The sequence below is a fragment of the Alligator mississippiensis genome, chromosome 2 (genome assembly GCF_030867095.1).
Source record: "Alligator mississippiensis isolate rAllMis1 chromosome 2, rAllMis1, whole genome shotgun sequence".
Taxonomy (NCBI): Eukaryota; Metazoa; Chordata; order Crocodylia; family Alligatoridae; genus Alligator; species Alligator mississippiensis.
In genome coordinates this window covers 137,008,201-137,035,571 of record NC_081825.1, presented here as the reverse complement: position 1 = coordinate 137,035,571, position 27,371 = coordinate 137,008,201, and positions in this window count along the sequence as shown.

Genomic DNA, 27,371 nt, shown 5'->3' with positions numbered 1-27,371 from the left:
AATAGATTATATCTGTGCAGTTCATGGGAACTTTCTGAAAAGAAAATAGAGCATTAGTTAAGATGCGAGCTAAATGTAAGCAAGAAATAGTGTTCAATAAGTGTGTTACTTATAGTAATGACTGGTTGTATACTTTATCGCCAAATTGCTAGGAAAGAAGATGCAATAAAAATCTGATATAATTCAGAATAATTTTATTATATGTATGAGCATACCAGGCTATGTTATGTTAGTAAAGTTAATATACTTGTTATTAGTAATACTAAAATAATATATGTCAGCAGAGTGGTTTAGAAGTATAATGTACTCTGTAAGCACTAAGTTATATTGATACTGTTATTATTATTGTAACTTATTTGGAAAGCATACACAACATTTCTCTTGAGCCATTTCCACAAAACTCAGATGCTACCAAGAACAAGGATTCCTCTAGGAAACCTGAGGGTGATCTATAAAAAAATTGCTTAGCTTTAAAGAGGCACATTTTGCTCTTGCATACAGAAAGTCCAAGACCTTGCTAACAAACAAAAGTTGTTTTGTTTCCCCATCAGAGGATGCCCCACTGCTCCCCACCAGAGGATGCCCAGCTGTGCCAGTGTAGAGGGGTTTTTATCCATAAAGCTCACTAGCATTCAGGAAATAAATGAGAAACATTTAGCATTCAGGAAAGAAACAAGAGGTATATGAATCTAAATCTGTTTTATGCCATCACACATTGTGGAGGACACGGACATATCTCTGTCAGATCTGTTTAACCTGATCTATTCTGCATGTGCCCTTTAAAAGGACCAGAGTGGCATGAGGCACTTTTATACCAGAATGCTTGTATTCATATAGCAGAATGGTTAAGGAGTCTTGTAATGGCTCTAGGGGTATGTCTTCAAACTGTGGGCTGGACTTTGTGGTAGTAAGGGTTAACTCCCTTCCTGAGGGCTGTAGCACAGACTTATGTCATAGGCTGCCCTCAGTCAATCTAGTTTTAAATAGGTACCTGGTCATTTGAGCTGGGGAGTTATAGGCAACTAGACATGATGCAAGATATGGCACTGTTTTGTGTGTTGTAGAGGAAGCAAGTTGATATATGGAGATCAGGAGAATCATGGGTGTTTTGGGAGCGGGAGGAAATGAAGGCAGAGGACACTGCTAGGCCTGGTGCGAAGTTTCCATAATACCTCAGTAGATTTATTTACTCTTGCCTAAATGCTCACAGCCACTAAATACAGTATAGTACAAGCATGATAAAATGCCACCCTCGAGTTTCTAAAAACAAATAGGGGAGTCCAGCTTTAAAAAGGGAGATAATATTTGGAAGGGAGTGCAGTAAATATGGAGACAATGAGGCTGAGGCTAAAAACAATTCTGAGATGAATAAAAGCTTGAAATGGAGAGGAGAGAAGGTATATGTTTTAGTTTTCCTTTTTGTTAGGTGTGAGGACATGTTGTGGATGTTACCTGTCAATGAAATTTCAAAGGAACCATAAGAAATTGCTACTAGGAAGGGATAAAAGTAGGCCATGAGCCAGGTTCTGATATCATTCACACTTGAATAAGGATGGAGCAAGTTACTGCAGTCAGATCAGGGCCCGGCCCTGTATTTGACTTCATACCTTGATTTGCAGAGAGCTATTAAACATGCTTAACTTTATGCAAAACCCTTAAGCTCATGGGAGGCCTATCAGTGTGGTTACTTGTATGACTACAAGCAAAGGTGCTTAAATGCTTTGTTGGCTAACAAAGTGCTTAAGGTTAGGGGTGGATGAACTTCATCAGGAGGTAAAAGGATGTGGGGATTTCATTGAGGACTAAGCTACCCCTGATGCTTTGCCTCAGGGAAAAGTGCACTGACATGGACATTTACCACAGAGCAGCTGACATGCAGCCAAGTACTGTTCCTTTGCCTGTGAAATAACTAGTTTGCCTGCCCATACTCTCAGACAGATAAACAGATTTAAAATAGGTTTAAAAATAACAGCTGGTCTCAGTATTTGGGTCAGCAAAAGTCAATGTTATATTGTCCCTTAGTTTCTGACTGTCACAACCCAAAGTTGTGATTTTTGTTTTGTGTGTGCTTTGGCACCACTGAATTATTTCCCGCCAAATTGCAGCTTCTTTGCATGGCGGAGTTTTCCGCTGCAAAGGAGAACCCCGGGTGCAAAAGAAGTTCCCGCCGTTTTGTAGCTTTCTTTGCAGGGTGCATTTCTTTGTTGCAGCACAGAGATGCACGTTGCAAGGAGTTCCCGCCATTCGTATTCAAATTTGTGCCCCACCATTGGCTAGTTCTAAATTATGCACACGTGGCGGCTAGTGATTGGCTTGCTAGCCGTATAAAAAGCTTGAGTGGTTTCCGCCCAAGTTGGAGGACTCCACGAACACCAGGAGGAGGAGACTTCACGCTGTGTGAAGATCTCTAAGCGCTGCGGATCCTCACGGACCCAACGCATTTCAAGCAGGCAACAGAGGTCTGATCAGCCTCTAGCCTCTCCCCGTCACCGAGCGCAATCCCGACGTATCCTTCTTCCCTGCGCTCAAAAAGGATCCACGGAGCCTAGCAAACTTCGTGTGAGTGAGTGTATTCAGAGCTCTTTACTGTACGTACTTTCTCCGGTTGGGATGACGGGCTCGCGGTTTAGAGCCTCCAACCGGATGGGCTAGAAGAGTGTTCACGGGAAAGAACTCTAGTCCGCCTCTCTTCTTTTCTATCTGCAACTGTAACTCAAGCAAGTTTTCTGTGCATCGCGACCATCTTCGGTGTAAATAAATAATCTTTCAATCAACCACTACGCCTCTGTGACTAATTCTAGCCCGCGCGTGCCTTGCCGCCGCGCAGTTTTCTCCGGCCCTGCGTGCCCGGGCTGCTAGCCACAGCCCGCGTGCGCAAAGACGGCCCCGGCTTGCCCCCGGCCTGCACACTGACAAACTTGCGCAAGATTAAACGTTGTCTATGGATGCAAATATGATAAGGTTATGCAGAGAGTATGAATCATTTGACATTTTAACTCATGCTTTTGACAGTCAAGGGTTTCCCCTCTAGCCCCCTGAAGAAATGTGCTTACCTAGTGACAACACAATTCTTCTGGCTTCTTCTCCTGTACGAGTATATAAGACACCCCTTCAAAACATTTTTTCAAGTAGGTGCCTATTTATACCTCTTGTCTAATGTTCAACATGTTGACTCATGCCTACCTCACTGCCCTTATCTACCCACAACTTCTCTTTTTATAGCACTCTCCCTGTTTTTATTGCCTTTTAGGTCATGATAGTCAGATAAGGAAATCTTTTCAAAAGTTCAGTTTAAATAAAAACCATTTTCTCTCTAGGTATCTCACTTTATGATGAAGAACAAGATCAACATCAATGGTGTCTGGTGATCACCATTTTTTTTTTCAAATATGCTGAGGAGATCAGTGCTGCAAGGTGGATTTGTTATGGAGCATCACTTTACATTTAACAATGATATGGGGCTTGTTCCATGTTAAATACCCTGACTTAGATTGAATAATGCTATAGATACATAGAATTGAAAGCCATAATGTTCGTGATCAATTTTGGCTTCCTACAGAACAAATGCTAGGAAGGGACAACCAGTGAGTTTTTCCTCTAAAGTAGGTGGCTCTTCTAGCTTGAAGGCACCTAGGACTAGATCCTATTCTACCTATTAGATTTCTATGTGGAAGTAGGCACTAAGGCTAAGTACAAAAAGTCAAAAAGCCTGAGGTGGAATCTATCCAATCTAAAAAGGTTTCTGTAAGCTGTGTGGATTGGACTGTTAATGAACAGAATTCACGTTCACTCTTCTGTTGGCCAAGTGCAGACTGCGGGTGGAGGGGGTTGAACTGGGCTGGGGCCCACTCCCCCCCCTCACCTCCCCACATGCCACTGTCTGCAGAGCTGTGGAGCAAAGGCTTTGCTGCCTCATCTTTGTACCAGCCTGGAGGTGGAGCCACCTGGCTTGGCTGGAGCAGAGGAGCTTGGGCAGAGGTGAGCTTGCCATGTTGGGGGGTAGCAGTTTTTGATCGCTTATAATGTTTTACGTGTAATTTATGTCCCTAGCCTAATGGTGAAAACCCAGCTCCTTCTGGTAGTCTAAGTGTCCAAATTTGATCATTGCAATGCCAAAACTGCCATATACACACAGATTAGAGTTCTCTTCCTGGATGCATAGCCTTCAGCATATAGATAACTATGTATGACTATCTAGTTGCATGGGCCAGGCATACATAGTACTAGCCAAGGCCTATGCACTCAACACGTGCTCGAAAATGAAGTTGGCCAAAACATGCAACTACCAAACTTGGACTCAGGAATGGACAAGAGCCATGTAGACACTTTTGTAAACAGGAACGAATAGAATGCCACCTCAAGTGCGATACTATTCCACCCTGACTGAAGCCCTGAAAAACTATGAATATAGAAGGTGGCTGGATCCTCCTTCTCTTTGCTACCTTTTTGTAACTTAGTCTTAAGGCAAAGTAGGCAGTGTGTTACAAAAGTAGATGTAGGGATGAATTTTCAGCTGTGGAATAAGAGTAGGGTGGAATAAGATTTCATCTAAATGCCTAAGTCCACTTAGGTTCCTAACTGGTGGAACAGATCTGGCCCATCTTTACATTAACACAGTCTTGGACCTAGTTAATATTTGAATAGGAAACCATCTTGAAATGCCAGATGCTGTAGACACAAGCTGAGGAGTTGTGGGAAAGCACCTGGTAACTTATGACACTATAGAAACCAAATGAGCGGCTACACTTCATTTGGAAGAACTGACAGAATAAAGGTGGGAAAACCCCTCTCTCATGGATTCAGTAATCTGTCTTTGGCTGACGTATTTTGTGGAAAGATTTTGTTGTAAAGTCCTCTGGAGTAGGTGAATCATCTTTGTTCCTTAGTAGGTTAGTCCAGTGATTAATTATCTCATTTCTCATTTGAATGTACATGTTTTTTTAACTTCCATCCATTGGTTTCTATTAAGCCTAATGCAAATGGTGTAAGTTTTACCTAGGCTGTTCCCAGGTACAAAGTGGATGACGTGTGCATAGAACTTAGGTAAGAAGAAAGGAGCTCCAGCTGGAGTTTAGCCCACAGTATTGCATGGATGAATGTGAGAAAAGATTTTGGCCCCATCAGCAGACCTGAGGGGGAGGGGACTCGTTCCCAGTCCCATTCCCCTATCTGCAGATCAGGCATGGGACTGGGAGGCAGCTGCCCGAGAGGTGGGACAGCTTCCCTCACTCTCTGGAGACCAGGGCCTGACTCTGGTGCTGGAGCCTGGAGCTTTCCCTGGCTGCTGAAGTGGGGCATGGCAGGGTTGGAGTAGCCCTGCATTGAATTGCTCCTCCCAGGAGCAAATTTGCTCCCAACAGAAGCAGGTGTAGAAACCTTGCTGGGGAAAGCTTACTGTGCGGTATTTTACTGTGCAGTAAGCTTTCTGGGCATTAATTGCACATGCAGATGCACCTGCAGGGGTTAAAGAGTATGGAATCTTACACCACCAGATAGATTATCTTATGAAAGAAAAGCCATAAATATAATATTAAAATGGGTTATACAAAAATAGGAACCTAGGGCTCAATTGTCAAAATTAGGCACTTAAATCATTAACTAAGCACCAAACTACCTGCTGATTTGATGGCTAAACAAGCGTTTATGTGCTTAAATTGCTGAATAGATGCTAAATGTCAGGCTTACCCTTAATATGATTTTAGCTGCTTAAGTTTAAGGCCCCAAATTTCAAAATAGATCTTTTGGTGGCTATGGGTATATATGTTCAGTAGGTTCTCTTCTGTTCTCAGACTGGGAAATCAGTTGAACATAAATTGGAAGGAAACCAGCAATAAGAGTGCAAGCTACTTAGTAACTGGCTGTAACCTGGATTATAAAACTGCCATGACATGCCACATGGCAAATGAAGATGTTTTTACTAAGCAAGATGGCAGGAGGTACACATCCCAGTTTTGAGTAATCATATGTTGTCCCCCATCCCCCTCCCCTACACACATCTTTTAGTCTCTATCATTATTTTCTGGAGATTCCATCCATAAAAATCAAGGCCATCATTTAACCAAGTCTTCCATACTTTTTCCTCTAAGAATTCTTCCACAGTTTGCATTTCCTCTTATGTTGGCAGATACAGGCAGTTGACTAATGTACTGTAGGTGCCGACTGCAGTAATGAATGAAAAGCCTCAGTGCCGCAGTTGAATGAACAGAGGAAGAGAGAGAAAGAAATACAAGCTGCAAGATGAGAAAGTAAAGGCTGCAGGGCAAATGTGACTCCTGTCATCAAGTTCCTTCCTGATAACAGGACTAGTGGCTCGGGTTTGCTTTTCAAAATTCTGTAGGAGATGTGATAAACTTTATTTCCTTTAAATCCTGGCTGACGTGGATATTGCGGACTATGCATATTGAAGAATCAGGGCATGTATTTTTGCCTCATTCAACTTAAAACCAAAAATAAAGGCTTGCTGCTTGTCAGTATCACACAAAGATCCCTCAAAACATTTCTAAGACAGACAGAAGAATATATAAAGTCAGTTCTAAATAGTGAAAAGTAGGTCAGGTTTTTCCAGAAATGCAGGCAGACACTGCCAGTGGGAATTAATTTTATTTGTTTCACGTTTGCATACAATACTCATGTTCATAAAGCTCTGAGTATATGACAAAAGTGGCAAAAAGATGTGTCTGTGCATACATCTTCCCACCTTCCAGAAGTGGCCAAAAAGGCCAATCCCCTAGTAAGAGCCAGGTCTAGTCCTCCTATTAATCTCAAATGCCTCAGAGTAGAAATAGCCTTTACTTTTTTACTGGTAAGTCAACAACATTGGTTTCCTCCAGACCAGCAAGGAAAGTTCTGGAAGTAAGCCTCCATTTTCAGAAGGACAATGTCATTACTCCTTTTTTCCTTAAACTGGGGGTATCTCACCTTGGCTGCCATGGTGTCAAAGAGAGAAAGGATGCTTCTCAAATATCTCGGACTCAGGTCAAGTAGAGTCATATACACCAAATCAATATTGTGAATGGCAGCTGGACTTTACAAGGAATCCAGTGCCTCTGCTGAAGAGCTGGCATAATAGTTTCTTGTTGGCTCTCACCACCTGAGATAGACAGGTGTGATCCTTCTGAGCTGACCTTTAAAAACGGAAACTACTAGCATCACTTTCATGTTAACCAGGAAAGCCATCCAGCAATATGCACTCATTCAGCTCTACATCTCACCTAGGCAATGAGAAGTAACAGATGTCACATTGATAGCAGGCTGATGAGAGTTGCATGGAAAGCTGAGTGGCCTCTATGTTATCCGCTCAGATCACCTTGAAAAATCCCCCAGCAGCCTCAAAAAGAGTCTGAATGGCAGGTAGATAAGATGGAGCATTTCAGAGCTTCACATGGGAGCTCCCTCAGAGCAGAAAAGGAATTGCTTACTAGTAGTTACTGTGCATTTAGTTAGTACTTTATTAAGCAAGTACTAAACTAAATGCACAGTATCTGGGGCACATTAATGAATGTGTAGATGTGCCTACTGGGGACTTTCAGACAGAAATTATTAGAGCCTTCTCTCTATATAGTGACACCATCCACACTGGAAATAAACAAACTAAATAAACGTGCTCCTGAGCGGAATTAAGACAGCCCATTGCCTCACTTAGGTCCTGTAGAAGCTGCTGTAAGATATTAACTCGGCCAGCTCTATGTCCTGGTTGCCGGTGAGGGGTCAAAGTGAACCTCAGTTGTCAAATTCATTAGCCTTATAGAAAAGAACTGTAGCTCATTACCTGGCAACATGAGCCAATGAGCCTTCAGTTTCATTTATCAGCTCTTTGTTCCTGCTTTAGATCAAACGGGAGAGATCTATTTCCCTACTCTGTGACTTCCATTTTTCATTTCATTCCTCTTTCCCCTTTTTCCTGCCTACTCTCTGTTCTGGTTGACTCTATAAGTTCTGACATGAACAGTGAACACCCAATATATCCATCCCACCCTCCAGCAGTGGCTGGAAACCCCCCAGACCAAGCTGCCTCCTCTCCCTTCCCCCCCCCCATCCCTCCCCCACTCTGAAAATCGAGACAGGGTGAGAGGCAGTGCAGACACAAGTTACAGAAGATGCTATGTTTTGAAACACCTTCATCTGAACCCTCTTGCAATGAGGTGTTAGATTTTCACCCATTGGCCATTTTTTAAGTGTTCTGCAGCTGTACGCTTGTGTTTGGTCACAGCTATAGACTGCTTTCTGTGGCCAGATTAGGCAAAAATTACCACTTCCATCTGCACCCATAGAGGATCCATGGAAAATTTAATGATTTAGTTGTTTAATTTTTTTAAAATATATACATTCGTTCCTGCTGTCTTTGTTAAAATCCCATGGTAGATAAATAACAGCTGGCATTCTATAAATACACCATCTCAGTCATTAATGCCAGGATTGTTAACAAAGCAGCATTTTTTAAAGAACAGAAATGCGGTTTATTCACTGAAGTCTGCCAAGCATCTGTCTATGATAAGACTTTTGATAAGTCCAGCTTTACATTTCCGGGCACCCTATACTTCAAGATCTGGGAGTCTGATGTGTGATCATTTGGCTTATTTTATGAAGTCATAGAGAAACAATTTATGTAGGCAATATGGGGGAGTTCCAGCATGCATTTAAAGAGAGAGGAATAGTTTTTGTATAGAAAAATAGGGACTAGTTATATTGAACGATCATCTGCACAGATGAAACTTTGGGCCAATCAGAACCTCAATGATGGATCAATGGACAGCTCCTATTGCAGGATCAGGAATTAAGACAGCTGTAAAATATTAATAATGCACCAAATCAATGATCATTTAAGCATCTTAGTGTTTATATTTTGCTGCAAATCCTAGTCCATTGGATTTTTATGGTGAAAGACAGAATAGAGCCCTTGCCCTCTTCATCCAGAAAAAAAATCATGTTTCTATGGCCAGCAGTACGAAGTACGAAAGAATCCCCATAATCTATTAGTGGTATAAGGGTCTAAAATGCACATTTAATCAGTGCATACAGCAGACAAGATAAAGCAGTGATGCAAGCACCGGTCAGTTCACCACAACATATATGTTTAAAGGGGATTATTGAAGACAGTTTACAGACATGCCTGTCACTGTTATATTTCTATCCACACAGTGAATTGAGACTGTTTTCTCTCGCAGTAGGGTTGCTACCTTAATGATATTTCCCAGCAGGATTTCAAGTGTGATGATGCAAAGTAGGTCTGGAGCAATTATTTTCACGATTAGAACACAGACAGGTTCCAAGCTGTTGTTGTGAGGTATGTGTTACAATGTCAAGATGGCAGCTTTCTGAATGTGTTGTAATTATTCTCTTAAAATTACATTTAAGGCACTTAAAAAATGATTTCCTCTTTATTATAAATAGACAGAGGCCTAGTTCCTCACAGCCATTTCTGCCTGCTTGGTATCATTTCAGCTAATCTGCAGCACTTGTCATCTTTGCATCCCTGGCATGGTTTGGTGGGATGGTGGCACATTTCTGAAGAAGGGAGGTATGATCTACTTTCTGGTGATTCCCAGATACTGGAACAACCCCTTAGGTCATGGGCAGCTGGGAATTTAGAACAAGCCAGATTCTACTCTAGAAGCTAATTCAGTACCTTGGCTGGCTCCAGAATCAGGGTGATTCATTGTTATCTCAGAAAGTGACCGTTGCTGCCCATTCACCATGTTCTGTCTGGGCAAAACTGAGAATCTATCCCAGCCTGATTAAAATAACCTTTATATCACTCTGGGGTTTTCTTCTGAGGCTGCTTTCCAAACACATTAGTTATATACTGTTAGTTATATGTAACCCAGGTGGTACTCAATTATGTAGCCCCCCATCTCCAGATGGAGGGGATGTTAGCAGGTAAGCTGTGAGAGGTATGGCTGCTCATCTGGGTGTGATATATATATATAGGTGAGAGATCAAGGAGGGTCAAAGCAAGGGCTCATTAAACATTATGCACTCATATTCTAATGGGGGTGTAAGGTTCAGAAAATATGAGGCATAGGTTCACAAAGCATGAGACGCAGGGTTTACAAATGAAAGGTGCAGGCTTCAGAGTAAAGCAAAGCACAACTGCAGTTCCCCTCAACAACTGTGCCTCTGAAGGAGAGAAGCGGGGAAGGGATACCACGGTACCTACAGAACACCCTGTAACCCTGCTTGGATTACCCTAAAGGGCAGGACCTCAACCCAGGAGCCCACTTCCCACAGGAGGCTTCCCTCCAGCTGCTCGCCACAGAAGGGAGGGACCCTCCTCCCCTGTGGGAATCCCCTTCCTGGGCAACTCACAATTCCCTGAGGCCAGATGAGGCCGTTATCATTTTCCAGGATGAGGCGTCTTATCCCCGAACAGGGCAGGTCCTCAGCTGCTTAGGGATCTCCCTGCCTCAGGCCTTCTCTAGGCCCTGTGCACCATCCTGTGCACCAGTGGCCCCTCTGCTCCCATGCCTGGCCTTGTGCTGAGGTTGGAGACCCGAGCTGCCACATGCAGCTCCAAGGCCTCAGTCTGATCCCGGACCCTCCATGCACTAGCTGTGTACCACTTGCCCTGCCTTGTGCAGGAGGTTGGAGACCTGAGCTCCCTCTTGCAGCTCCCAGGGTCTCACTCCTGGACCCTCTGTGCACCAGCTGTGCACCGCTTGCCCTGCCTCATGCAGGGGGTCAGAGACCTGAGCCACCCTGTGCAGCTTCTGGGGTCTCAGTCTGCTCCCAGACCCTCCATGCACTGGTTGTGCAGCGATGCCATGTTCCCTTGCTGTGGGACTGAGGACACAGCCACTTGCTGCTCCCTGTCCAGTGAGGCATCTTCTGGGCTATTCTGGGGCCACCGCTCTGCCTCACTGGTCAGCTTAGCCAGCTCTTCTTAGCCCTCTTTGCCATCCCTCCTCAAAAACATGCTGCCGTTTAACCTCTTTGGAGGCTCCACCCCCAGACTGTAAATGGACCAATCAGGGAGAGAGGGGGGTTAGTCCCCTCTCTGGTCCAGCTCTTCGCCTTTCCCCTGGGTAGGGGTAGGGCAAGTCTCTCCCCTTGTCTTTCCTGATTGGTGAGGAATGCCCCACCAATCACTCTGAGCCCTTTCAAACTGGCAAACGGGGCTGCTGCTGGCAAGCCTGAATGTAGATGGGCTATATTTCAGCAAGACACTCTAAACATATGATCATGGGAAGAAGTCCAGCTGCCTGCTAGCCTGTAGGAACTATTTATATTTTGTTGCATGAATCAGAGTTTTGATCATTTCTTTTTTCTTAGCTAACACATCTCTGGTATATAATGGCTTGATATAAATATCACAGAAGACAAGAGAATCTTACTGAGTTCAACAGGTTTTTCAGTAGAGTGGTGGCATAACTATGGCAGAACGACCAGAGCAGCCACCTGGGGGTGGGGATGGAAAAAACAAACAGTTGATGCCACAGATGCACTGTCATGGCAGTTCAGGCAGCTGGAAGTCACTGCTTTCCCTGTGTATGGCAGCTGCCCTGAGCACACAGCCGCATGGTTATGACTCTAGAATACTGACTTTGTCCAGTAAAAGATATTTAAATGATTTTGCACCACAGTGGGCAGTATGCTTAAGGATGTACAACAACAGATGGTTGGAATGCAGTGTTTAACAATACAGTCAACCAGGTAAAAGCAGGAGGGTCTCAACATTTTGAGATTAAACTCAGTTGTAGCAAATGCTGCAAAATATGCACTTCTTAAACACTGTCAGTAAATCAAGGGAAGCTGTCTAAGATCTATGTAACTTTTGATGTTTAAAACAGTTATGGTTGCAGTTATTGCTGTTTTATGCATCTGAGAAGATGTTTTTCCTTATCCCGGTTTATTTATTGATTTATTTCACTGCCTGCTCTCTGCATAATGGGAAATTTATGTCATCTTTAAAGTAAAACATGCTAAGCAAGATATATTTTATATTAAATTGGCTATTGGTGTAGACTGATTCAAATCAGACATTGCAAGTGTTTATGAGGAGATGCCTTCAGCCCTATAGAGTATGGATGTAGAGCATGCAATCAAAACATCTTTAGGCTAAAGGAAAAGGGATTTAGGAAACCACAAGTTTGCCTTGTCAAGATAGGAAAGTGAAAAAAAAAATCAGAATATGTATTTAAATGAGAGGCTGATATAAATGTATTGATTTTAAGGGAGCCTTTCAGAGACTATAGAGCCAGAAGGGATTTTGCTGCAATCTACTAGTTTTACTTCCTACATAACACAAGCCAGAAATTTCTTCTCACAACTTGTGGTTTTCAAAGATGTTTAATGGATCACAGACTACAATCCATTGAAAGACAATGGAACCTGTGCTCCCAGCTCTCTCAGTTTTGAACATTTTACCATTTGGATTTACATAGGTGCACCAAGAAAAATTTTGGGCCTAAGCAAAAAAGCACACTTTGCCAACAATTGGCAACCACCATATGATCAAAATGGCACAGTATTCAAAACTCATTCCCCTTTCCCCTGAACTCTCAAATAGCCACCAGGAAGTAAAAACGTGCTTCAAGCCAAATCAAAATCCCCTTTCCCCTCATTTGAATGGACCACTCAGCTAACTACCTCAGTTCTATCCAAATGCTTCCTGAGAAGTTTCCCAAGAGCGTGACTATGTTCTTCTATCCACAAAGAGCAACCATCCACATACTTCCAACCCAGCTTCCTTTTTTTCTTAGATTCAGGTAATGAAACAGAAAAAGAAAGAAAAAAATAAAGTCTATACAAGACAGAGAAAGAAAACAGTGTGTACTGAGTTGCCTTACTCTGCCCCTTATAATGACAGATTCTCTCTAGATTCTTAAAGGTGTATTGCAATTTCATAGTTAGCTATACATAAACAGCAGAGAATATCATTGACCCAAAGAAAAATATCCTTCTTCATACTAATAAACCCCTAAGAACACAAATTTAATTGTTTTAAAACAGGGAACCTAGGAATATATCCAATGTAGCAATATATTGTAAGAGATATAGTTCAGGTTGAATTTTAAATATGACCTTAAAGAAGGGCTTTCATTTTACTGTTGGCATGAGCTGTGGATTGACTTTAAAGTGCATTTTATCTGCTCTTCCCATGACATAAACTTTTAATTATTTTAATTTAAATGGAAAGAAGCATTGTGGAGTACTAACAAGTGAAATGAGAATCATTTTCATGACCTCTGCCAAGCTTGGGAAGGAGATGGTATGTGTAGGGTGGGTGTGGTGCTGAATGGAGAACTTGTAATATGAAATAGCAAGCTAAGTGATTAATAATTACTATTACTAATAAAATATACTCCGCAATTGGTATTTTATTGTGATATAAATCTTTTGGCTAGCTTTCCTATGTAAATATTCAAGTCTCATCCACCTATGAAAAGGGAAACTGAATTCTGTAATTTGGTTTACTCTGACTGTGGGGATTTGTCTCCCTCAGATTCCATACTGGGACATAATTCTCCACTCTTCTCCTTCGTGTATAGTCACTTGCACTGCACCAAACTGGTTATATGGGGCCACTGAATTGGAATGATCATGTTTTACACTGACGTGGGCTCTGTTCAAAGATTCCACTTGACTGTTAGGGTCTTGGATCAGCCTTTAAATGACTGAACAAGTACAAGACAAGAAAAAATCATGACTATTAGCATGACCAATAGCAAATTGCTTAGCACATTGCAGGATATGGCCCATTAAAAACACTCAGTCTCCTCGACATTGCTTACCTTATTCATTTGGAGACAGGTCCACAGAAACTCACAGAAATCAATGGGACTTCATATGACTGCAGTGGGTTTTAAAGCAGGTTTTTAGTCTCTCTATACAATAAACTTATTTTGCCTTCTATTTTTTTCCTTTCACTGTCTATTTTGCCTGCTAGATTATTTTGGTCAGAGAGTGTCTACTATGGGTAACATCCTGTTCTTTTCTGGATACCTTAAGAAGACCAATGTCCACATGGTTATCTAATTCCTAAAATGCATTCTAGTCCTGCATACAAATGGCTACATAAGCAACAGGATGGGCCACATATTCTGGTATATTTTGGAAGAATACGTGCATGCATACTTCCTTTTTTGCCCCCCAAAAGTTCAGTGGCTAGGTCACTCATCTGGGAGGTCAGGGGACAAAGTTCTCAATCCCCTTGTCTAGTAGGGGGTTGAACCTGAGTTTTTCTAACTTTCCAGAATACCACACTAGCCTCTGCACCATAGGTCAGTCATCACTCGTTCCCTTTTCTGATGCTGCACTTGAAGTTAACTTGCTGGGTAACCACAAGAGAGAGATCTATAAGAGATATGTGGGGCTAGGAGGAATAAAGTAAGCCAAGGGGTGTATGGCTCAAAGAGCTGACTGATAGTCCAGAAAGGAGAGGATTCTTTAATCCCAGTGAGGCAGAATTTATGGGGCAAGAGAGGAGTGCACACACATGCACAACATTCTTTTAACTCCGAGACTAAGTCTGGTTATCGGAGATTCTGGCTCAATCCATTTTTAGGCATCTGAAACTGCTTTATTCCCACAAGGGGTACTTGTACATGCCACAGCTACTACCACATGTGTTCAGTCCATGGTATTCACATATGCCAGGCTACGCACCCAAGAATTGAATGCCAACCTGTGCATAAGTGTTTTTTGGAGACTTAGATGGCCAAAAATCCCATGTGATTGACCATATCTAGACACCTAAACAACCAGAAAAGCATAGAATGCCACATTATGTTCTCTCTGTGGTTACCACTCAAGGCCTTTAGATGCTGCTCACAACTCATACTGATAGGGGACCTTAGAAAATTTAACACAAATAGGTTTGATTATTTTTCATGTGTGTGTGCTTGTTCGTGTGTGTGTGTGTGTGTGTGTGTGTGTGTGTGTGTGTGTGTGAGTGAGAGAGAGAGAGAGAGAGTTTGGTGAAGATTTCTGATTTATTTTTTTCTTCCGCCAGCAAAGTGTCCAAAATTTGTCTTGAAATTCTCCCTTTACTGTATAGAACAAAAATAGCTAGATGCCTCATGGTAGGAAGTCTTCCCTCTTGGAAATGAAGGGGTGTGTTTTGTTAGAATATTTGGAAAGTGGCTAGTTAAGCTAGATATTTTTTTCATACTTGCTGGCTCATTTCCATTTGCAGCATGACTCAGTCAAAGCAGATTCTTCTATAGAACATTCTACATGCAGAAGATAGAATTCTTTTACCAAGCACTATGTGAAAATGATCAAACACAAATCAAAAAATGTTCTATTATTTTTATTTTCTCTTGTGGAAGGCATGAGAACATTCTTCATAAGACTAGGCTCATGGCATGCAATACACTTGTCTCACCCACATACTTAGGGCTTATTGCAAGAAAATTGTTGCCAGAAAAAAATGATCCCTAATTTCAACTGATTTCTTTTGTTATTTCTATAGAAAGAAACACATAACTCTGAAAAGGCTTCACTACATGACAATAATCCCAAAATAAATTCTTTAACATTCATTAGCAGTCATATTGCAGAAGCACCCAGTCCCACATGACATAAGGCTCCTTGTGCACTGTGCAACCAGAAATGACAAAGGGTGTGAGGGAAAAGCAGACATGAAGTGACATCTAAAGTTGCAGAGCAGAGAAGTGGTAGAGTTATGCCAAGAACCCCCAAGTCTCTGGCTGCTGCACTGGCCCTGAGGTTGTTCTGCCTCTCCTGATACATGTTATCATTTTTTTTCAATGGGATTTAAGCACTACAGTTACGTAGATGCTTAGGAAAGTCTCCCTGCTCATATTAGGCCCCTATTTTTGAAAAAGAAATCCTTCCCAGTATCTTTTGCAGCAGGGTTTAGCAAAATAAATAAAAATAAAAATAAAAAATTGGAAAGTGGGATTTTGAAAGAAGCGTAAGGAAATTAGTCATTATTATAATATTGCCAGCTGTACTGGGAAGGAATGGGGTAACCTTCTCCCTAGATTAGTGAAAGGTGAGATATTGGTTTCTGCATGTAGCTGCCAGGGCTGATAGAGAATTGGTCATCAGGAATTAAATTAGAGCTGTTTACCTATGGAAGAAGTACCTGGGCCATCCAGTGGCAGGTCCAGTGATTAAAGATAACATTTCAGTGACTGGCACCCATGAGAGAGATCAGAAAAGCCAAACAAACTCAGCATTAGAGACTGGCTTGGAAAAAAGGGACACAGCTCAGCCCCCTGGGCTGGGAGACAGTGAAATCTGTAATGGATCTCATGGCTACCTAGGCCTGTCCCTCTTGATGACATGGGCTTGGTTGAGGCTTGTCCTAGCCACTCTGATGCAAAGGCTTGGCCTGTTGTGTTGAAGCTACAAATACATGTTTTCTTGTTTTAGGAAAATTGTCTTCCTCACTGCATGTGCCTTCTGGTTGCACTTCTTCCCTTACAGGGGTAAATTATCCATCAAGATCTGACATTGGGGGCACAATCTACATGTACAATTAATGCGAAGCAAACTCCAGCGTTTATTTCTCTGGAGTTTATTGCTCCTGGGTGCACTGTTTGAATGTGCGCCCAGGACCGCAGCATGTTGAGCTGGGTTGGAGCAGTCCTGGCTGGCAGCGGACCCAGGGGTGTCAGCTTGTAAGCCTGGCACTGCTCCCCCTGAGGAGGGACTGGCTGAGGCATGAGGACACTTCATTGAGGGGCTAGCTGGCAGGTAACCACTGCACTGAAGCACTCTCATGTCCCAGGCAGCCAGGTCAGTGTCTTCATGCGTGCTGCTGAAGAGTAAAGTACTCCACAGCAGGATAGTACTTGTATTTACTTGCATTAGTTTACTCCAGCCTAATTGCCTTGCATATGTAGATGCTGAGATGTTTACTGTGGATCTAATTAGTCAACTCCACAGTAAATGTCTTGTGTAGACATGCCTTGGGCCAGTTGGAGTTCACTGATAGGGACACACAGACAGCATCCCATTCTGTGTCCTAAGGTGCTGGAGCTAAATTCTAGGATTGTGTGAAATGGGCCATATTTGTTTTGAATTCAGCCCGAATTGGGGACAGTGATTTGATTAGTTGATTCAGATTACTGTCCCTGATTTGATTCAGCTGAATCTGAATCTGAAGATTCGATGCTGATTTGGAGAATCAGCAATTCAGCCATAGACACAGCTTTAAATGTTTTCTCTACATTCCTTGAGGTACCAGGCATGGCTTGTGAATGCTGCAATGCTGGGGCAGATGGAGTGTCGCACAGGAGTCCAGTGGGGGGTGGGGAGGGGCCTGTGTGCTCGGAAGTACTTCCAGTCCACTTCCGAGTCCACCAGGGAGCATGAGGGGGGCTTCCCACCTCTCTGGCTTGGCGATTGGCTGCAGGGGGACCCTGGGTGCCTCCCCAGACACAGGAGGCACCAGTCGCCAAGGCAGGGAGGCACAGTGGGGAGCAACCCCCTGTGCACTCCCCGGTGGACCTAGAAGTGGACCAGAAGTGCACACCCCCCGCACACCCTTGAGCTGCTCCATTTCCCCACCATCTCAGCATTCACAAGCCACCTGGTACCTTGAGGTATGTAAAAAAAACATTTAAAGCTGTATCTATGTCTCAATTGCTGAAACTTTATGAATCTCTCCAAATTGATTAAAGGGTCACCTGATTCAATTTGATTAGGAGATTTGGCCACCAAATTGGGGCGAATCTCTGACGAATCAAATCAGGGACCAAAGCTTTGCATGGCCCTACTAAATTCTACCCTGCCCATTGGATGCCTGATGTATAGCTGCTGGCAAAGTCTTGGCTTACAGAGTCAGGGTCAGGGAGGCATTCTGCTTTGCCAGTGCTGCCACATATTTCTTCCACTCTTTCAAGAAGGAGCTAACATGTCACACAGCTCTCTCATAATGTAAAGGGGAAACTCTTAGATGCTTCCAGAGATGGGTCCTTATGCAAGATCATGTACACTAATGTATATCATGGTATGCTGCTGTAAGTTGCAGAACTGTTCAGGATTGCATTTTAGTAGCAGAGCAGGATCTGACCCAATGGAGTTCCATCAGTGTTAGTGGGAGGGGGCTCTGACTTAGAGTGCACTGAATGATCTGAAAACAAATGAGTCACCAGTCAATATGCTTTTCCCACCCTTCTGTGTAAACTGGATATTTGGTGAGAAGTGTCACAGGAGAAGTGAGATTCAGGAGAGATTTGATAGTGGAGACAGTCAGCCACCCTTCCCTAAGTGTAGTGGGCTGGTGGTGTAGCAGCAGGGGTGGAGGTTGGGGAGCAGTGGTAAGTATTATGCACACACGGGTTTTCTGTTTTAGAAGTGAAACTCAGAGATCTTGAGATTTGCTTTTACCAATCTACAAGACTTTCCTTCTCTCCCAACACAGTCACACATTCCTTCCTGTTAGAGATTCCAGACCATGTCTTCCAAGAGTCTTTACCTGCATGAAGGTTTGTAACAAGTACTGTCACTTAAAGGCTTTCTGTGGGGCTGGCCATGTATTCCAGTTGCATGAGGAGGAAGTTACAAGTAGGGAGAGAAGTATGTGAAGCAGTCTGCTGCCTGTCCCCAGTGCCATTGAGGCACTTTTTCCAATGACTCCATGATGCAAAACTCACAAACAGCATTGGAAGCAAGGGATCATCCCTCAGTGTCAAGCAGCACCAACCTCCAAAGAGCCAGGTGCCTTCTTGCTTATTCTCCTTCTGTCCCCAGGTTGCTTTCCCTCTTAGCTGCTTAGTAGGCTTGCTTCACAGGACTGTGCTCTCAGTCCTCACCTGGTGATGGGCTTGCTGTCCTGTGATGTTGGAAGTCTGTACTCAAATCCCTTCCTTGAAGGTGGGCTTTGAATCTGGATTTCTCATGCCCTGAGCATTTACCTTAACTACTAGGGAAAATGTGGGCACCATCATGTTGGTCACTGTTTGGGGTTAAACAGATGCTAACCATCGTTTGTGGTCAGCTACAATGTTGTAGAAGGTGGGAAGAGGGGATATGCAACATTTCTATATGTTGTGCTGAAGGTATATCATAATAGAACACCAATGTAGGCAGAATTGAACTGCTTCCGAACACTCACAGAAGTGCACGCGTAGTTACATAAGGTGAAAATGTAGTCACATAAGGCATTTAGGTGTTCAAGGTTAAATCAGGGTGCCACATGGGGCAAAGGAGAATGTTGTTCAGTGACTTGGATGCCTATATATTGGATATTAGCAGTGAACCAAGGAACTTTCACTAGAACATATGCCTGAGCTGGCTTCAAGGATTACTCAGAGAACCTGCATGAAGGATAGGGATCCTGAGCAAGAACCCTTCTATGGGATCTTCGACAGACACCAAACTCCTTTTGGAATACAAAGGGAATGGGGCAGCTATTGTAATCTGTGATCTTTATGGAAATTCCTTACTTTGGGTGCATGAGAGAAAGCAGGAAGGGAGGAGGGGTAATGTTCCTCCTTATCACAGCAAGATGTCTGAAAATAGTGAACAGAAAGACACCCTTTTTTCAGGGGTGCCTCATGATCAAATTGGACTAGCAATATTATAATATGCTATTTCAACAGATGTAAACCACTGTCATCTTGACATCAGGCATGCATTGTGCCACTCAACAGAGCTTCAGCATCTGAATCATTCCTCCTCTTTTCTGAAAAAAGGGAACCTGAAGAGCAAAATGTATTCTGATTCTAGCAAAGAATGTGTCAAGTGAGAGCTCTTGAAAATTTCCCACTTGCTCAGGGAGCCCTTTTGCTGGACAGGTAGCTAGTATAACAGAACCAAAAACTATATTTCCTGTTCAAACATACAGCAGTGGAGAGAAATGAAACCTCTTCTGTGTTACTGTCTGTCTCAGCTGCTAAGATTTAGCAGGTAGCATTACCTGCTAACAACATATGCCTGCAGTGAGAAGGGCACAGCCTAGAGAGATTGACACATCTGCCACTTTCACTTCATGTGCCTTAAATTAAAGCTGCAGCCACCCCTATCCTTTTGTATCCAGAAGGTAACAGAACAAAGAGCTGCTTCTGAACTCTCTTTGATGTGTGGAAGCCTTCCTGTAGCCTGAAGACAGCTACTGGGCACCTGGAGATGGACAGAAGTGACAGTGAAATAAATGTCTACCCCTGACCTGGGTGCTGAATGTGGACCCAGTCCTGTACTTATGCATAACCAGATCTTTTCCTTTCTGGGTTAAAGCCTGTATTGGAAAAAGGGAAACTATTTCTGGGAGGAGGTCTGGACTTCAGGCTGTATACATGCTATGGAAGGGTCTTGAGACATTGGGCTCATTTATGCAAAAGACTGGCATGCCCTTCCAGCTCCAAGGTGGAGAATCCCTACCTAGATGTTCCCACTCATCTTTCAGCTGATGAAAATGACCGAGTTCAAACAGTAGCCTTGGAGCTGGGCTGAAGAAAGATACTTTGGCAAATGGTGTTCATCCTCTACAGTCTTTATGAAAGAGTTTTCTATAGGCCTTTCCAACGCCACAAAGGTGGCATACCTCATCCAGCATCATTGTTTCTTAAAACTTGCCAATTTTTCAGTCTTTCCTATTAGGTAGATTCAGCGAGTTGGTCCAAAGGCAAAAAGTGGAAATCAAATGACTGCGATTTGTGTGGCCAAATCCCCTACTTAGCTTTGAAAATCTCAGCCTCAGGTCTTACTCCTTCATGAAGGTACCACTCAAATTGAAGTTAATAATATTTTGGCTTGAGTAAAGAGTTTTGTGTAAGAGGAACACAGTCTAGGGGTGCATCCAGATGAAAATGCACATGTACTTTGTGGCACCACAAAGGCCAAAATGCATGTGGCATACGTGAAAAGGTTCTCTATGCTGCAGTGCAGAGCCAAAATTAGATACCAGGTAATTCCAGTATCTAAAAAAATGGTTTTAAAAAAAGCAGGGTGGCACACATGGCTGTGGTATGCTGCCCAAAACTAGAGCCTGGCTGGCCAAAGCCATGGTCTGGCTGCCGGCCAGGCTACACAAACGCAAATCACTGCTGATGCACCCTGGAAGGTCCCCAGGGCCCCACATAAGGCTTCTGGGGCCAGCTCAGTTGCTGGCTCCAGTCTTCCTTACCCCACCCAGGGCAATTCGCTGTGTGCCAGAGTAAGCACACAGGGGCGTTCCCCAAGGAAACACACGTGCGTGCTCCACTGGATTTAAAATTTATTATCAAATTGTACCACTCTGTCCAGTCCTTCTTTTTGTCTTGGGGAAGAGAGGTGCCTGAAACATAGGAATTTAGGGTAGTTAGTCATCATTGTGGAAGTTGTGGTGGTGGTGGTTGGAGGGGGTGATGGTAGTTGAGAGTGAGAGCCTTTCTCTGGACACATGCTGAGGTCTGCTTCCCCACTGTATGTGAATATCTGATCACTGAGGCCACTGAGGCAAAAGCAATTAGTTGATATGCTAGTCATATCTCTCTAATGTACCATTGGCTAAAGAACTAATATGCTGGACTGATGGGCCGTCTAAGCTTAGGTGAACCTTTGACCTTGATAGGTCCTTAGGGATACTGGACAGGAAGGGAACTCCTGGGTCATCAAATCTGAACACCTGCTATTGCACAGAACTACATCATATAATCCTGTTCATAAATTTGTCAAGGTCCATTTTAAGACTAGTTATTATTTTTTCCTGGTATTACTCATCCTGGAAGGATGTTCCGACACCTCAGTCATCTGAGGGTCCTTTGGAAGTTATTATAAGGGCTTGTCCTTCACTGCAGTCATAGGTGTGACAATAGTATGTTCAGATAGAATCCCAGGTCTGAAGGGAAGTCATGTGCTAGCTCAGGTACCAATAACAACATACCCATGAAGACCTAGGAAGCACCACTCGCTGTACACAGAGCTGACCTGAGCAGGGTGTGAGGACTGGGGCAAATCAGCCCATGCAGGGCCCTGCCCCCATTCCTGCTCTAATCCCACAGGCCCCAAACCTAAATAAGCTGCCGCTGATGGCATTGGCAACAGGGGGTGGGTAGTGAGTGGCTGGACGTGGAGCTGCCACTCCACCCAGCTCCATGCTGCCACTACTCCACCCAGTTCTGCGAGTCCCCCCAAAGCACAGGGCCCCAATTTGCACCCCCACTCCCCCAAGGGATGGCCTTAGCTTTACAAGTCCCCAGGGCCCCAGGTAAGTACTCGGGCAGCCAGCTGCACTGACTTCTGTACTGCTGTGGCTACCATGCTATTGTGACCCAAGTTAATTGGGAGGAAGCCACCATGCAGATACAGAAGCTGCAATCATACCTTAAGCCTTGGGTGTAGACATAAGCAAATGTTAACAGGCAGTAATCTGGAAACTAGCCAGCAAGACACAGCAACATATAAAATTACAGAATAAAAAAAAGAGGGGACTATTAGATACAAGGTCTATAAATAGAAAGGGCTGCTTCCCCTAGACCACCAGACCTGTAAGGATAGAGGAAGCTGATACACAGTGTGGTAGTGGGTGACATGGATTCCTGTACATTCAGGATGAGAATTTTTCTAAGCTCCAGGGCTGTAGCTGTAAGAGGCTGCAGGTGACGCAGGTAGCTACAGTTTCCCATCTAAATGTCATGCAGTGAATATAAATAACAAGTTGATGCACCTGTGCCTGCAATTCAGATGATCACTTTCCTACTTACATGGCATATATTTAGGTGGGCAAAAACACACTAAAACAACAGCTTAATTGGAAACTGGTTAGGTTTGTGTGACTAGGGTGTCTAATAAAACTGCTTTATATTTAGTATGTCACCTTTTATTCTGAAGGTTTCTAATAGGCTTTTCAGACTGGAAACCAGATTGCTTTTTCACCTTTACTCCTGATTTACATCAATGTCTGTAGTTAGATCAATAGAATTTACACAAATGTATTTGCATGTATGTTCTCACATCCACATATGCACACAAGGAATCTGCTCAGTCACAACTGAGTTGCAGCCATATTATAAGTGAAATGTGTTAGCTGTTTTAACAGTAGGAAGCAATGCTATGCAACAATTGAAGGCAAGAATAAAGAGTAATACCACGTGCAATGGAAACTGGAGGAGGAATTTGAGGGCAAGTTACATCTCATGCTTAGACCATACTAAGGGCACTTAAAACATGAGTGTCTGCATGTTAAAGCTTGTTACCTCATGGTAAATGCTCTCTGAGCATCTCAAAGTTATGCCTCTTCAGTGAAGGGTTAACTCTAAGCTGTGCTACCTAGCTTGTGTTAGGGAAATTTCAATGTGCTCCATGGAGATAAAGCAAGGGATTTGCAGTCCTCCAGCATCTCAGGATATGCTGCTTTCAGCTTCATTCCCCCTGCCCTCCCAGCAGGGATAGAGCCCAGATGTCTTGGCTCCTAGCCACACCCCTGCTTGCTAGCCCTCCAGTGGCAAGTCAGAGCTGTGCAGGCAAGAAACAGTATTAACCCCTGATGTGCAACTTCTCACAGCATTTTCTAACTTTACCATTACCTAACATTCCACAGATTTAGTATGGTCTAAACGTAGCATGTAATTTCAACCTGAGATAGTCAGAAGGCTCCATTTGGAATCTGGTTGTCATCCATGAGCTAACACCCCCTAACCACAACTGCCAGTTGCTCTTTTGTGGCTGGAAGTGGAAAGGCCTTTAGTTTAACATGACACCTGAAGGGTGATTCCCTTCATGGTGCAGTTGTCTTTCCAATAGTGCTGGGGTATTTGATGAACACCTAGTAATAGGGAGCCAGAAGCTCCTGTTACTTTAAGAGGATGCCACAACAGTCCAAGCTTGCTAGGTGAGACCAGCAGCTGAGCAAGGACTAGATGGTGGGAGGCAAACAGGCCAGTAACATCTGGGATAGGAGCCACCAATGGGGGAGGAGTTAAGCAGCCTGGACTGAGGTCAGGGACCCTGGAAGGTTGTTGGGGGTCAGGGAGGGAACTAGGCTTGGCCAAGGCCAGGACTAAGGCTATGGCAGTGTGGCAGAAGCCATATCAAGCATAAGTTGTAAGGGCTAAAACCCAGTGGAAGAGTTGGAAGCTAAACTAGGGCCAGGGGTCCAGGGAAAGGAGTGAGCCTTGCCAGGGCTAAGGGCATAGTGGGTTGACTGGAGTACCAGGGCCAGGGGCCCAGGGAAAAGAAAAGAGCCTTGCTAGGACCAGGGGTGTGTCAGGCTGATCAGAGTATAAGGGCCACGGACCAAAGGAAAAGAGCCTTGCTAGGGCCAGGGGCTGAGCAGGATGACTGGACTGTTTAATGGACAGGCCAGAGGGCCCACTGGACAACTTAAAGTGACATCTGTGAGGCATGGGTGCACCTACAGGGGTGGAAGGAAGTCACTAATAGCCTATAAATCAACCAGTACCCTGAGGCACTTACAGAGTTAAATGGCCATAACAGTTGAGTACAAGAGGTATCATTTGGCCAAAATGAACAAGAGCTCAAAGGTGGACCCTGGGACAGCTTCCCCTAATATTAAAAAAGTGGTTCCATCAAGGATGTCAGGTGAGGAAAAGGGAGGGTGCCCCATAGAGCCGGAGTGGGAAGGCAGGAATTGTGTGGCTACCAGGGAGCATCATGGTTTCCCCTGGGGCATGGTCTTGCTACACACCTCCACTTATTAAGTCTCTAGCATGACTTCTTATTGTAACCTAGGGTCTTGCTCAGGGTATCCTTTATCTTAATTCAGACAAACCCTGGTCCTGTTTAGCTTGTTAAATAGGGCAAAGGCCACAGCACAAGGTGGGAAAAGAGAGACACTTATGCATGAGTACTAGTCAGAAGTCAATTGACTATCAGCTGATCCAAATAATTTTGTCTATCTTAAACACCTATGAGAACCCTTAAACTTTTGGTCTGAAAATCAGGGTGAAGCCCAGTGAGCAATGCTGATACCCAACAAACTTTCTAAGATACTTGTCTGGCTTCCCCTACTGTAATATCTAAGCATCTCACAGTTACCATTATGTTTATCTGCACAAGATGTCTACAGAGTAGGACAGGGTTCATTGTCCTTATTTCTGAGATGGAAAGTTGAGACCCAGAGAGATGAAGGCCCCAGATCCTCAAGGGTATTTTTAATTAAGTGGCTTAGACACTGAAGTATATTTGATCAATAACTTGTGAAAGATCCCATAGGAAGTTTATGACTCAGCAAAAAGTTGAACCCACTTATGCAAAATTATTTCAAACAATTCTTACTTGAAGGATAAACCAAGATGAGCTACTGTACCTTGAGTCATGGAGGTAACTTAAAACTCAGATACAAATGCAGTGCTCCAGAATTTTTGGAAATAACAAAAGGCAAGCTAACATACAAAACTAGTGCTCATGACTCGGCTTGAATTGATTTGCTGCTAACTTTTTAAACATGCAGTTAAATTTTAAAAATTCAAATGTTATTGACTCTGTTGTGGCTTCTTATATCCACCTTTTTTCTTGTAATACTATGAAGGAGGCTAAGCACATTGTGTTACAGATTCAGCTGGAGCACTATGTTATTTAGAGAACCAAAAAGAGTTCTTTAAAATGGATGCTCTCACCGTTCTTTAACTAAATCTGATAGTCACGCCAAATATAGGATTAGCTCAGATTCACGGCATGTGTCTCCAGATGTTGTCACCAGATTAACCAAGAAAACCCAATTTTCCTTACTTGCCTTTTCTCATTTATTTGTAGAGAATGTATTAGGGTAGGACTCTAACCACTGCCAAAGATATGCCATGCAATTTTAGCCCCTTTCAGCCCTCATTGAATTAGAGCCTACCCCTAGATGAATGCAGGAAACATAATTATGTAATGTCCAGCCCTGAGGTTAGGTACTGTTTACAGAAAAGGTGTAGATAAACATTGTCTTGGTTGCCTTGAGGGCATTATGAGGAAAGGTCAGGCTGGAACTCTCTGGCATCACACACCTTTGCACAGTTGGCTCCTCAAGGGTTAGTTGTTTTGTCTATTTCTAACATGATAGATTATGGGGATTTTTGACCATCTGATATATCCAAGCAGAACAGAGACAGGACTGGACTTGATGAGCATGTGAATCAGATCAACAGATCTGTGTGATATAAAAACAAATTGCTGAAGAAAGGCAGGTGTTACATTTGATATTTTCTCTTTATTCCCACTAAAACTGGTTTTACTACTTGTTTTACTCTCTTGCTTTAGCAGAGGTACTCTTGATGTGTACCATTGTAAGAAAGAGAATCAGCTTCTCTCTTCTGAATCTTGTAAGGTGGTAGGAGAAAAGGCTCTAGGATAGGGAAGTTTAAGGGCTTTTAATCACAGCCATGCCCTCAGCCTTAGGTATTTGTCTGTGAAATTCCATTTTTTATTGGTGACCAGAAAAATAAGCTTTCAGGGATGTTAACTAGGCCTGTGTGAAGTGGCTAGTATTTGCTTCAGATTCAGATTCAGCCAATTTGGGGGACAGTGGTTTGATTTGGTGATTTGAATCACTGTCCCAAATTGATTTGGCCAAATCTTATTTGGAGATTTGGGCACTGCTAAATCAGCCAAGTCTCTGAATCAAACAGGCCCCATCCCCTGCCCATGCTCTCCCAGCCCTGTCAGTGACTGCCCTGTCCAGCCCCAGCATCTAGGCACTGAAAAAAAAAAAAAGTCCTGACTTACTGGCTCCTGCTAGGTGGTGGGGTCAGTCCTTGCTGCCCCACACTGCCCTGCACTGTGTGGGGAGATCTGCCATGAACCCCCAGAAGCCTGACAGCTGCTGCAGCAGCTGGTGAGTGTGGGACTTTTTTTATTTTTAAAGAGCTGTGACACTGGGGCCGGGTGGGGCAGTCATTGACAGGACTAGGAGAGTGGGTGGGAGATGGGGGCTCATGGCAGAGGCCCCCACACAGTACAGGGCAGTGGGGGGCAGTGGGGATCACCCCCTGTGCCTGGCAGGAGCTGCTGAGTATGGGGCTTTTTTTTTTTTAAGAACTTGGATGCTGGGGCCCGGTGGGACAGCCATTTACGGGGCTGGGAGAGTGGACAGGGGGCACTTAGGGGGGCTGGAGGAGGAGGCAGGGGATGGGGCCTGATGGGGATGCCCCATGGTCCCCTCCCCCCTCCTCCAGCCCCCCCCCCCCACTTACCAGCACAGAGTCTGGGTCCAGCTCCCTGTGGTGGTGAGTGGGGACTTTCCAAATCTCCGAAGCTCTTTGAATCTTTTTCCGAATCAATTCAGACCTTTTTATTGGTCTCCCAGTTTGATTTGGATTCAGAGATTTGGTCCCTGAATTGGGCTGAATCTCCTCCGAATCAAATCAGTACCCAGAGCTTTGCTCTAGATTCAGGCATTGACTTTAGCAGAGCTAGACAAAGGATGAATTTAGCCTGTTAGTTTTCTCAAAAGCAGGTAAACCAAACAGTATTGTTCCAGAACCCACTTAGAAATAACTATTGACTGGGATTTTCAAAGGGCAAACCTAAGAAAG